Here is a 12,400-nt window from a genome sequence, read left to right on the forward strand (position 1 = left end):
TTATCTGATAGGATTGTGGCTTGCCAGTTTCCACCAAAAGAAATTGATCATCTGAGTTAGGCTGTATGTAGTTTAGTTTTCCCTTGGTAATGACCAAATTGAAATTTTCTATGAGTATAAATTGGGCATAACTTCCCCCCTTTAAAATACTGTTCTTAAAAAACTGATACACATGACAGTTCCCCCCCCCCCCCACCGCCCCCAACCCCCCGCCAAGTTTCTGCCCTATGCTTCAGAAAACTCTAAAGTTGAAAGTTGAAATGTGATGCCCTAAAAGCTATTATCATTCTTTCCCCTTCGAGAAAAGAATTAAGAATGCAGTATTTATGCCATAACCCACCTTTGGGTTATCTTGAAAGACACACATGACATATGCTTTTTACTTAACTTTATTAAGCTAGCTTTTTACTTAACTTTATTAATCTTTTTCCTCTTTCCCTTTTCTTATGTGTTTCTTCCTTTCTGTGTCAGTGTCCTAAGCAAACAATTTTTATAGCACAGTGAGTACAGGTGATGGTGTTACTGTGGCTGGTTCTGTAATATTTTCCTTGATGAAAACTTGAGCAGTTTGAAAGGCCTCAAATTCTGAGATTTTCATAAGTTCATAATGCTAGTGAGAAAGCATTGATATTAACTGTGAAAATGTATATTTGTGCAGCATTCCTGCTTTCTTCTGTAGACTTGTGTTACTTCTCAAAACATCTATTCACAGACCAGAAATTTCTCTTAAGGAGAAAAAGAAAGCATGCCTTTTTCGTGGAAGTTTCTCTGGTTATTCCATGTCATAGCATTTGCTAGTTTATTACTTGTATCTCTTGGATAAAATTTGTTCCTGTGTCTGTCAGCCATAGTAAACCACCAGCTATAGGAGAGCAAGGAGACTTGTATTATTTTTATCTTTATGTCTGTAGTACCATTACGGTGCTTTTCCTGTTTTGTAGATATTCAATACGTTTTTGTTGAACAAATTAGAACGGAGCTATGTGATATTTCCTAAAGATACATTTCTAAATCTAAGATTAGTGAGTGGCAAGTATATGTTTATGCTAATCTTGAAATACAATTTTCTTAGCTATATATGTGTTCTTAAGGCATCTTGCTTTTTGGGTAAGAATATTTTATTTACATACATCCTTAACAGTACACACATAACAAATTGTGTGTAAAAGTAAATCACAGAAAAACTTAAAACAGGGTTCCTTTTTTAATTGTTAGTAAGGATGGTAAAGTTATAGGAAGGGTTTTTTGTTTCAGTCCTTTGGACAATAGAGTTGCGAGTAAGATACTGAGGGAAAGTATCCAAATACTTGTTTTAAACCCAAGGTTGATTTATTACAGTTTTAATTTTCTTTGTTAATTCTAACTTATGTATTGTGTATAATAACAATGTAGATAAGTTACCTGTAATGAGAAATACATATCAGTATGTTAAAAATGTTATTCACATAAAATAATGATATGATGACTGAAATTATTTTTAAATTTAAGTAAAGCTTATTGGAAGTGTGATTTACACAATAAAATTCACTGTTTTAGGTATACAGTTTGATGAGTTCTGACAAACATGTAGTCTTGCAATTTCTACCACACTCAAACAATGTTTTCATCACTTCAAAAAGTTGCCTTATGTCCTTTTGTAATCAGTTTCCTACTTCTGTTCCAGCTCCTGGTAACCGCATATAATTTTTGTCCTTATAGTTTTGTCTTTTCTAGAATGTTGTATAAAAGGAATCATATAGTATGTAGTCTTCTGTGGTAGGTTTCTTTTGCTTAGTAAAAGGCTTTTGAAATTCATCCGTGTCGTTGCATGTATTAGTAGTTTGTTGGTGACTTCATTTTGAAATTGATTTAGAATACCCTTTACCTTTGGTACTACTGTCAAAAAAGATTAAACAACTTTAGATATTTTTCTCAGATTTTGCAGCTGCTTTATTATTTGATATAATTTTACTTGCCTATTTTTACCCCTTCAAAAAATTTGTAATTGACATTATTATTAAGTGGTATTTGTTTTTATTAGTTAATTCTATCATGTTAGATGTTCCACCAACCAGGTAAAATATGCAGTGCCCTCTTTTTCATCAAAATTAAGATAGATAGTATCATGTATTTTGAACATATATTACATAAAAACTAGAGTAAGATATGAGGGATGATACAATAATAACTCACCAAAAACTGAGTTTACATTTTACTATAAGTTTCATGTTTGTTGTTTATACTAAAAATAGAGCATCGGTTATAGTGAAGAACAGTGGGTGCCTCTCTTTTAATGCTTTAAGTTAGAAGGTGCCTGGGTGGCACAGTTGGTTAAATATCCGATTCTTGATCTCGGCTCAGGTCATGATCTCACAGTTTGTGAGTTTGAGCCCCACATTGGGTTCTGCACTGATGGTGCGGAGCTTGCTTGGGATTCTGTCTCTCCTCCTGTCTGCCCCTCCCCTGCTGGTGTGCTCGCTCTCTCTCTCTCTCTCTCTCTCTCTCTCTCAAAAATAAATAAATAAACCTAAAAAAAAAAAGAGAAGCAGTGCTGTTTACTGAAAGTTGGGGCAGGTAATGAGAAAAGGGCCATTTTCTGGTCGTTTTATTTGACCACCTTTTTTGTTTTTCACCACTCCCTTTTTGAAACCTTTCTTTCCTTGGGTTCAGGATATCTGTCTCTTCTTTTTCTTCCCTTGTGTATTTAATATGTCATTTGTTGACTCTTGCTAATTCTTCCTCCTCTGCCCACCCCTTAAATCTTGGTATTCCTGAGGTGGTTTTTTATATTCTTCATTCTGTTATCCCTTCCTGTTGATCTTATCTATTTATATGACTTTTTATATGCTTGTTACCTGTATGCTGATGACTCAGGAATCTGCCTCCAGAATGATGTATTTTCCTGAGACAGATCCATCTGTCTAGGTACCTCCTAATGTCTTATAAATACTTTAAATTCAAAAGTATATAAATCTGAACTCATCCCTCAATTTTTCCCTACTCTCACCACTCTCCCCGCCCTCCAAAAGAAAAAAACTGTTCTTACAACTATGTGAAGTAGGTAAATGTTTCCATCATCAACTCAGTTCCCTAAATTGGAGATTTGGCGATAATGCTTCACCCTTCTCCTTTACTGTACCTTCAATCCAGTTGTCCATCCAGTTCTGACATTCATGACACCTCTACATATCACTTGAATCCATCCCTCTTCTGTTTTAGATTCTTAGAGTAGGCATGTATATACAGCTTATCAGACAGAATAACTTCTCGCATTCATTTTAAGAAGACTTAGAGGTAGTTGTGAAAGATGTATTTAGTTAGGGTATTTTTTTATATGCTTGGGCTCTGGTATTTAAAATTAAGGTGTAGGGGTGCCCGGCTGGTTTATTTGGAAGAGTGTGTGACTCTTGATCTCGGGGTTGTGGGTTCAAGCTCCACGGGTAGAGAGATGACCAAAAACAATTTAAAAAACTAAAATTAAGGTGTAATCTTTATTAACATTCATGCTTTATCGTCTAATGTTGTCTGGGTTGTGAGATTGAGCACCTCATCAGGCTGTGTGCTGGGCACGGAGCCTGCTTAAGATTCTCTCTCATCTTTCCCCCTCTCCTGCTCAGGTTCTCTCCATCTCCTTCTCTCTTTTTAAAAAATATTTTTTCCCCTATACTATAGAAACAAGTTCACTTGAATAACTTTCACTTTTATTGCAGATAACAATAGTAAAGAAACATACAATGGGATATGATACCATTCGGTTGCTAGGCATTCAGACATTTTTAATGGCAGGAGTCAGATACAACTATATTACTTGCTTGTGAAGTTATTGCTGGTGGTTTTGTATAATTTACAATGTTTCTTCCTTAGAATAAGAAGTTGTCTCCTTCATTCTCCATTTCAACAAAAGGATCTACTTAAGAGTTATTGGTTTAAATAACCCTGAGTATCTCTTTTATGAAGGACACACTACAATGTGATGTTATTTTGAAAAACAAACATGTCTTCACTATATCCAGAGTTTATAACTAAAGAAATAATAGGTGCTATGTTGTGCTGTAGTGCTAATTACCATGTTTTTGAGAAAATGAGATCAATCAAAAGGCAATTTACAAAGACTGACAGGAGAATCCTGTCTTGGAGTCTCTGGTACCTTGTACATTGTCAGCACTCAACAAACAATTGTTGAATAAATGAATTTGAATTATATTTCAGTTTGGGGATGTAGGACTAATTTGAGTGACAGAAGATGGGTGGGGTTTGTTAAACATTGAGTAAATTTGATGGAAGAAAGAAAACACAAAGCCCAGAAAAGGTGGGAAACACTTAAAGCAAAGAATTGGTATAATTTAGTTAATTGCTTATATTTGGACAATTAGGTTTGCTTAGCTGGATAAGAGAAAAATCTGTATGCAAGTGGTTTGGATTCTTTCTACTATGATTCCTGTTTCAGATTTGCTTCTGGTTTCAAGTATTGCCTCTGTACTTCTGTCTTCATTGCTATGGGATAAATTTGTAGGCTCAAGGCTAAAATGACTTGCAAAAACCAATTGAGAGTTGGTGGGAAAGGGAGAGAAATATTATAGTTCTTCAGTCTTTTCCAGTTATTCAAGGTTTGTAGTGTATGTCAAAGTGTCATTGCATGTCTTCAGTATTCAGATGAAGGGGCATAAAAACTAGAATTTAAAATGACTTACAATTTGCAACAAGTTTGTTTGTGACTGACCTAGGATGAAATTCAGTATCTGAGTCTCTAATATGCTGTTAGGTGTTGAGCCATGCTGTTACCTACATGAATTATCATATGATTTTAGTGATTCTTTATAAAAACTTCATAGTTCAGCAATTCTCCATTCTCTTAGTTTTCTTGGGAACTAAAACCACTTATAGTTTTCTGGTATGTTAAGTAAGGCTAAATTGTGGAACTTAGAATGTAAAATCCTTTAAGAACTTCAAAGTTAAAGACTTCCCCCTTTTTTCCAATTATAGAAGCAATGTAGGAAAAAGCTACATGCTATTTGGAAAATAAGAAAAATATTTATAATCTCATATTTTATGTTTTTCCTACTAGTTTTTTAATAAAAATATATGAATATAATTTTAGTTAAATATGTATTCATGGTTTAAATTATACATACATAGACCTGTTTTGTCTTAAGGTTGTCTCATTAAGATTTTCCTAATTTCCTGATAGTGTTCGTAATTATTTAAAATTTTACCCCAGGGCTCTTGGCTGGCTCAGTCTGAGGACATGCGACAGTGGATCTTGGGATTGTGAGTTCAAACCCCCCATGGGGTGTAGAGATTATTTAAATAATAATAATTTTTTAGAAACTTTAAAAAATGTTACCCAGTATTTTGTCAGAGAATGAACCATAATTTCCTAAGTCATTCTGTTGAACATTTTATTTGCTCTCACTTTTTTTTCCTGTATAAAAATAAGACAGTGGAACATCTTTATATGTACTGCCCTCGCGCCCTTTGGGGAGTTTATTCACTTAGAGTTGTAATCTAATAAGTGGAAGTTGGGCCAAAAGGTTGGAACATTTTTATGGCTCTTAATATATATTTCCAAAAATAGTTTTACCTTTCCATAATCAGTATTTTCATTCATGTTTTAATTCATTCAGTAAATGCATTTTTTTCATATAGATGCAAATTCCCTATTAAGATTATTCTTGGGTCATTTAACTGCTCCTCTTGCCCACTATTGTGGATGTGATCTTTTTTTTCCAAGATATTTTTGAACTCCTTGATGATGAAGGTCCTAAGCTTTTTCAAGCTGGATGTATCATTTGGAGGTATTATATAGTGAAATTAGCATAGAATCTAATCTAAACTAGTTGCTAACCAAGTGACATTCAAGTCATTGAGCTCATTTCTTCAACTATAAGCTTAAGGGGTTATTGGGTGGTCTCAGGTTTTAGGATTTTTATGGATTAGTAAAAACACAAAGGTATAAAAAAGGAATTTAGATAAATGAAAAAAAGGAGTAGTTCCTAGAGATACAGTTGTAGTTAAAAGATCATCAATCTTCTATTAGTAGAAAAAAAAAAAAGGTAAGAAAATTTCTAGATTGGACTGTACTAGAAAGAAAAATAAATTTTTAGGTAGGTCCTAGTACTTACTCTTAATATTTGAAATAAGAAATATCTAATGTGATATGGACATGGCAATGATCTCATAGTCACTTATTCATCAAACATTGAGCATTTCCTGTGTCTCAGGAACTATAAGATATTAGAGATGCTGAAATAAAAGATGCTAGCCTTGCCTTCAGGGATCTTAAAGTCTAATATAGACAGGTAAACAAAGATTATATTACAATATCAAGATTCACAAAGAGAGCAGGACTGAGGGGGATCACCTAATTTAGACTAGAGATGAGGTGTAAACTAAATTTTGAAAGTCATTAATTAGATTTAAGAGCCCGGGGCAGCAGTTCCATTTTGGAAACTGCAGATGCTCAGATTATCGGAGTATGGGGCTGGAAAAGGAGCATGCCAAAAAGATTTGAAGCTACAGAGAGGGACTTAGTCCAGATTATGAAGGAATTGTATATGCCTTTACAAACTCTGCATTTTATTTTAAAGGCACTGGGGAATCAAGAAATTATTTAGTAATGAAGTATGTTTTGTATTTGAAAAATATTTTTTTGGCAGCAATGCAGAGATTAGATAGTGGGCAGAAAAAAGGAGGGTAGGGCTGCTATTTAGGAATTGATAAAGTCCTCAGTTAAGGTAGTGAGAATGTGGAGGAAGAAACTTATAAAAAATGTTAAGGAAATAGGCTGGATACAGTTTGGTATATTGGGTAATGGAGAATGTAGGTATATTGGGTAATGGAGAATGAAAAGAGTTAAGGATGCTTCCTTGATTCTCAAGTTTCATACTTGTGGGGCTTGGAATTTAGAAGTTCCACTCACTAATGTTAAGAATATAGGAGGAGAAAGTTTTAAGTGGTAATGTGGAAAAAGGGAGGGAGGTGGTACCACAATTTTTAGGCACAGTGACCTGTGGGACATTCAGTAAGGTGGATATGAGAGTCTAAACACTTCAGGTCTTCAGAGCTCAGAAGACATTAGGCTTTTCTTTGGCAAAGAACATAATTATGAATTGGTCAATTAGAGGATTATTCTCATGTGGAAGACATTTCTAAATCTATGTACACTCTTTAAATGGATATATAAAATTTAACTTTAAAACCATGTTGAGGTGACTCAGTTGGTTAAGTGTCCGACTTTGGCTCAGTTCATGATGTCACATGATCTCACGGCTTGTGAGTTCAAGCCCTGCATTTGGCTCTGTGCTAACAGCTTAGAGCCGGGAGCCTGCTTTGGATTCTGTGTCTCTCTCTCTCTCTCTCTCTCTCTCTGTGCCTCCCCTGCTCATGCTCTGTCTCTTTCTCAAAAATAAACAAACATTAAAAAACAAAAAAAAAAAGTTGAAGACCTTGGATTCCTTTATTATCTCAACTGAGAATATCCAATGTAATATTCATTTTATTATTATAGTTCTGGTATATACATACAAATTAGAATTAGCACAGTTTTTGTTTGTTTTTAGGTTTGTTTATTTTGAGAGAGAGTGAGAGACTATGTGAGCAGGGGAGGGGCAGAGAGAGGAGAGAGAGAATCCCAAGCAGGCTCCTTACTGTCAGCGCAGAGCCCCATGCAAGGCTCAAACTCACGAACTGTGAGAGCCAAAATCAAGAGTTGGATGCTCAACCAACTGAGCCACCCAGGCTCCCTGAGTATTAATACATAGCTTTTAAAGCCAAAATAAGTTTTGCTGCCTATGAATAAGAATACAATCTACCCAGAGAAAGACAAACAGCATATGATTTCAGTTTTATGTGGAATCTAAAAAACAAAACAAATGAATAAACAAAAAACAGAAACAGAGTCATTATTAATATAGAGAATAAACTTATGGTTTCCAGAGAGGAGGGAAGTTGGGGGGATGGGTGAAATGAGTGAAAGGGAGTGGGAAATAACAAGCTTCCAGTTACAGAATGAATAAATCACAGGAATAAAAGGTACAGTATAGGGAATGCAGTCAATGGTATTATAATAGCGTTGTATGGAAACAGATGATAGCTATACTTGGGGTGAGCATAGCATAATGTATAAACTTGTTAAACCTCTATATTGTATGTCTGAAACTAACGTAACATTGTGTGTCAACTATACTTCAATAATCTTTTAATTAAAAAAAGAAAAAATATAGTCTATGAAACACTATCACTTTTCACATTCTATTTTTTTTTTCCATATTATTTTGGGGAGAGTGCATGTGGGGGAGGGGCAGAGAGGGGGACAGAGGATCTGAAGCAGGCTCTGTGCTGACAGGCCGACAGCAGTAGCCCTGAGCCAGATGTGGGGCTTGAATTCCCGAAACATGAGATTATGACCTGAGCCGAAGTCAGACGCTCAACCAACAGAGCCAGCCAGGTGCCCCCACTTTTCACATTCTAGGCAGAACGGGTATTGAAAAATTTAGTGGCTTGGTCAAATTGTTGTAGGCATTAATGGTTATTTGAAAATGACTTTCTTCAAGGCTGACCTAGAAGATCTCTCCAGTCTTAAATCAGAGTTAAAAGAGGTATGGGTGATTTCTATGTGTTTTTGGTTTTGGTTTTTAAATCTTACGTGGTTTAAATTACCAGAAGAGAATAATACCATTTCGTCTTGAGGCTTGCCTTTTCAGAATATGGGTCATATACTACTATGAACTTAGAATAACAAAATGAATGTTCTTGTATGACTTTTCTATTGTATAAGGCTCTTTCTAGGGCCTTCCTGGTGTATTTGTTTATCCAGATTAATCAGAAGACTACCCCTTTGGTTAGTTTTGTACTGAATCCACACATAGTGAGATCTTTTAGTGAGAGCTATGTTACTTTCTCATGAAGGGATTATTTTTACAAATATAATTAAAGGTCTACTTTTAGAATAAAAAAAATGGCAGTGGCTTATCAAAAGTATCATGTGCAGAAATCATTATAAAGGAATCAAACTGGGGGTGCCTGGGTGGCTCAGTCAGTTAAGCGGCCGACTTCGGCTCAGGTCATGATCTCGCGGTCCGTGAGTTCGAGCCCTGCGTCGGGCTCTGTGCTGACAGCCCAGAGCCTGGAGCCTGTTTCAGATTCTGTGTCTCCCTCTCTCTGACCCTCCCCTGTTCATGCTCTGTCTCAAAAATAAATAAAACGTTAAAAAAAAAATTAAAAAAAAAAAAAAAAAAGGAATCAAACTGACTTACCAGAAATGATTGACCAGGTGTCATAATGTCAAAATGAAAACTTGTGCTTTCCTAGAATCTAAGTACATTCACGTAAATGTACTTGGTTTGGTTAAAGAGGTGGCACACCAGAATCACCTAGAGAATTTTTTCAAACTTAAACCTTTTCTGGAGATGTAAGATAAGTTTATAAGCCTCTCCTTTAGTTCTTTCCGTAGGCTTTTTAATCATTCCACAAGAATTCATTGAATACCATGTGCTCACCAATGAATTCTAGGCATTTGCTATTAGGATTTTTTTTCAGCCTCCCTCTCAAATTTTACATGGCTGCCTAAAAGATCCCTCTTTTTTTCTATCCTGTAAAAACATTATCTGAGAGGCATAAAGGAGCAGGGAACTGTGGTGAGCAGAATTATTAGTAAGTTAGAATTAAAAATAGAATGGAGAGATGTGTTGAGTCCTGAAGAATGGAGGGAAGTATTGCTGGATACTAGAGAGGACTTAGAACTGAGGAAAGAAGTTAGAGTAGCAGATGCTATAAATGAATTTGGCAAAAGAATTGTTAAGAAATTGAAGTAAAAATTTTTAAATATATATTAGCAACAGTACTTAGAATATAATAAAAAAAGCAGTGAGCTGACTTCTGTGTTCCTAAAGGTGGCTTATGTTTAAAAAGTTTACTCAGAAGTCAGATTGCATTATCTTGTGTATGTTGGATGCATAGTGCTTAAGAGTAACATGTAAAATGCTTAGAACTATGCTGTACACTTACAGTAGTTGTCCTCAGCAAGTATTTGTTATTTTTATTAGTTGGCGGCTACCTTTCTCATTGTGATTTGATGAAAAATATATCCTTGTCAACTCTATTCCTAAATGAAAATAGGCTAATTTGCGACATTTATAATGAATTATTAGGAAGAAAGATATTTGATAAGAAGCAAAGAAAAAATAATTAATTTGGCTCAAGTTAATCTGGTATTGAAATATGAATACTCCTGGGACACCTGGATGGCTCAGTTCCTTAAGCATCCTACTTAGGTTCAAATCATCTTGGAGTCCATGAGTTTAAGCCCTGTGTTGGGCTCTGTGCTGACAGCTCAGAGCCTGGAGCCTGCTTGGGATTCTGTGTCTCCCTCTCTCTGTCCTGCCCTGCCCTACCCTACCCTACCCTACCCTGCTTGTGCTCTCTCTCGCTCTCTCTCTCTCTCAAAAATAAATAAGCATTAAAAAAAAAAAAAGAAATATGAATACTCCTTCCCAGTATAACTTTGCTGTATACCCCAGATCAAGGGACATAGCCCAAATAATAACTGCCTATATGAGGAGCTTGATTTATCTCATCTTTAATGTCTAAAGTTAATTATGCCTCCAAAGGTGTTGTGTTATATACTATTATGTATGATAATATACATGTATGGACAGAATATATATATGTATATATATATCCACTATATTTTGATAACTCATTTTGTATTTTCCTGCTTTACACCTTTTAATCAAGACATTTACCTCCTTTTTTCTCCATCTATTCAAATCCTATCCTCTCTTTGTCAAGATCTTACGGGTTTTTTGGCGGTGATAGAAGAGAGTAGCGAAACAGAATCACCTAGGCTTCCCTCCCCTGCCCCCCACCCCCCACCCCAGCTTATACTTTTCCTTTTTTTCCCCCAGGCTGTTCTCCCTTTTCTGCTGCCCCAAGTGATGCGTTCTCTTCCTTTTCTAATATATACCTGTGTGTAGGAGTTAGTTATTTAAGTTATATGTTGACTTCCTACGTTTTCTTACATATTGAACTATGGTTTATTTTGTTTCATTTTGCATTGTTTGTATTATGTGCTTAGAGTGTGAACTATTGGAGGGCAGGCTCTGCCTGTGGTACCTGGTAGAGTGTTTGGCTTGGAGCAGGCTCTTAGCAAGTGTTTGCTTATAACATATGTGGCTCATCTGAACTAGATTTATTAAAAGATTTGAACAAAATCTCACATTCTCACAAACCATAAAATTCACTCTTTTAAATTGTGCAGCGGTAAAATTTCAGTGGTTTTTAGTTTATTCATAAAGTTGTGCAACCATCATCATTATCTAGTTTCCAGAATCTTTCATCACCCAAAAAAGGAACCCAGTATCCATTAGCAGTCACTCCCCATTCTTCCCTTCTTCAGCTTGTGGCAACCAGTAATCTACCTTCTGTTGCAACAGATTTCCTTATTCATAAGTGGAATCACATAGTGTGACCTTTTTATATCTGGCTTCTTTCACTTGGTCTTCTGCATTGTAGCATGTATGAATGCTTCATTTTTTATGGTCAAATAATATTCCATTATATGGATATACCACATTTTACTTGACCTTTTGTTAGTTGATGGACATTTGGGTTGTTTTCACCTTTTGGCTATTATGAATAATGGTGCTATAAACATTCACATATGAGTTTCCATGTGGGCATAGATTTTCAGTTCCCCTATGTAGATACATAGCAGTGGAATTTCTGTGGCATATGGTAACTAACTCTGCTGAACTGCCAGACTGTTTTCCAAGGAGGCTATGTGATTTTTACATTTCCATTTTCAGTGTTTGAGATTTACACTTTCTGTATATCGTCACCAATACTTGTATTGTGTGTTTGAGTGTAGGCATCCTGTATGCAGTGGTATCTCATTGTGGCTTTGATGTGTATTTCCCTAAGGATTAATGATATTGAGCATCTTTTCATTTGCTTATTGGTTTTTTATATATCTTCTTTGGAGAAATGTTTCTTCTAATCTTTTGCCCATTTTTGAATTGGATTATCTGTGTTTTTATTCTTAAATTATAAATTTTTGATATATTATGGATCCAAGTCCCTTATTAGATATATGATTTGCAAATATTTTCTCTCATTCTGTGGATTATCTTGTTAATTTCTTGATGGTGTCCTTTGAATCACAAAAGTTTTTTATTTTGATGATGTATGATTTATCTGGGTGGTGGTTTGTTGTTGCTGCTGCTGCTTGTGCTTTTGATGTTATATTTAAGAAACTGTTGCCTAACCCAAGATAATGAAGATTTACATCTATTTTTAGTTTTAGCACTTACTTTTAATTCTCTGATCAGTTTCAAGTTAATATTTTGCATGTGGTATCAAGTAGGGCTACAACATCTTTCTTCTCCATGTGATTATCCAGTTGTGCCATCACCATTTGTTGAAA

The 12,400-nt window shown here is 35.3% G+C and overlaps 1 protein-coding gene across 3 annotated transcripts in view; it reads left to right on the forward strand.

Moving 5' to 3' along the window:
* The window catches only part of NIPBL (NIPBL cohesin loading factor), a 195,665-nt gene that overhangs the window by 7,298 nt on the left and 175,967 nt on the right, over window positions 1-12,400 (forward strand). Inside the window, exon 2 of one of the 3 annotated variants that reach the window (XM_053906931.1) lies at window positions 5,198-5,247. The exons of the other annotated variants lie outside the window; for them this stretch is intronic. The gene's annotated coding sequence lies outside the window, so the exon portion shown is untranslated. The remainder of the gene's footprint in view (window positions 1-5,197; window positions 5,248-12,400) is intronic. 3 annotated transcript variants of the gene reach the window in all.

This window comes from Panthera pardus, unplaced genomic scaffold (genome assembly GCF_024362965.1).
Source record: "Panthera pardus isolate Hobbes unplaced genomic scaffold, ASM2436296v1 HiC_scaffold_2, whole genome shotgun sequence".
In the NCBI taxonomy this organism is placed as follows: Eukaryota; Metazoa; Chordata; class Mammalia; order Carnivora; family Felidae; genus Panthera; species Panthera pardus.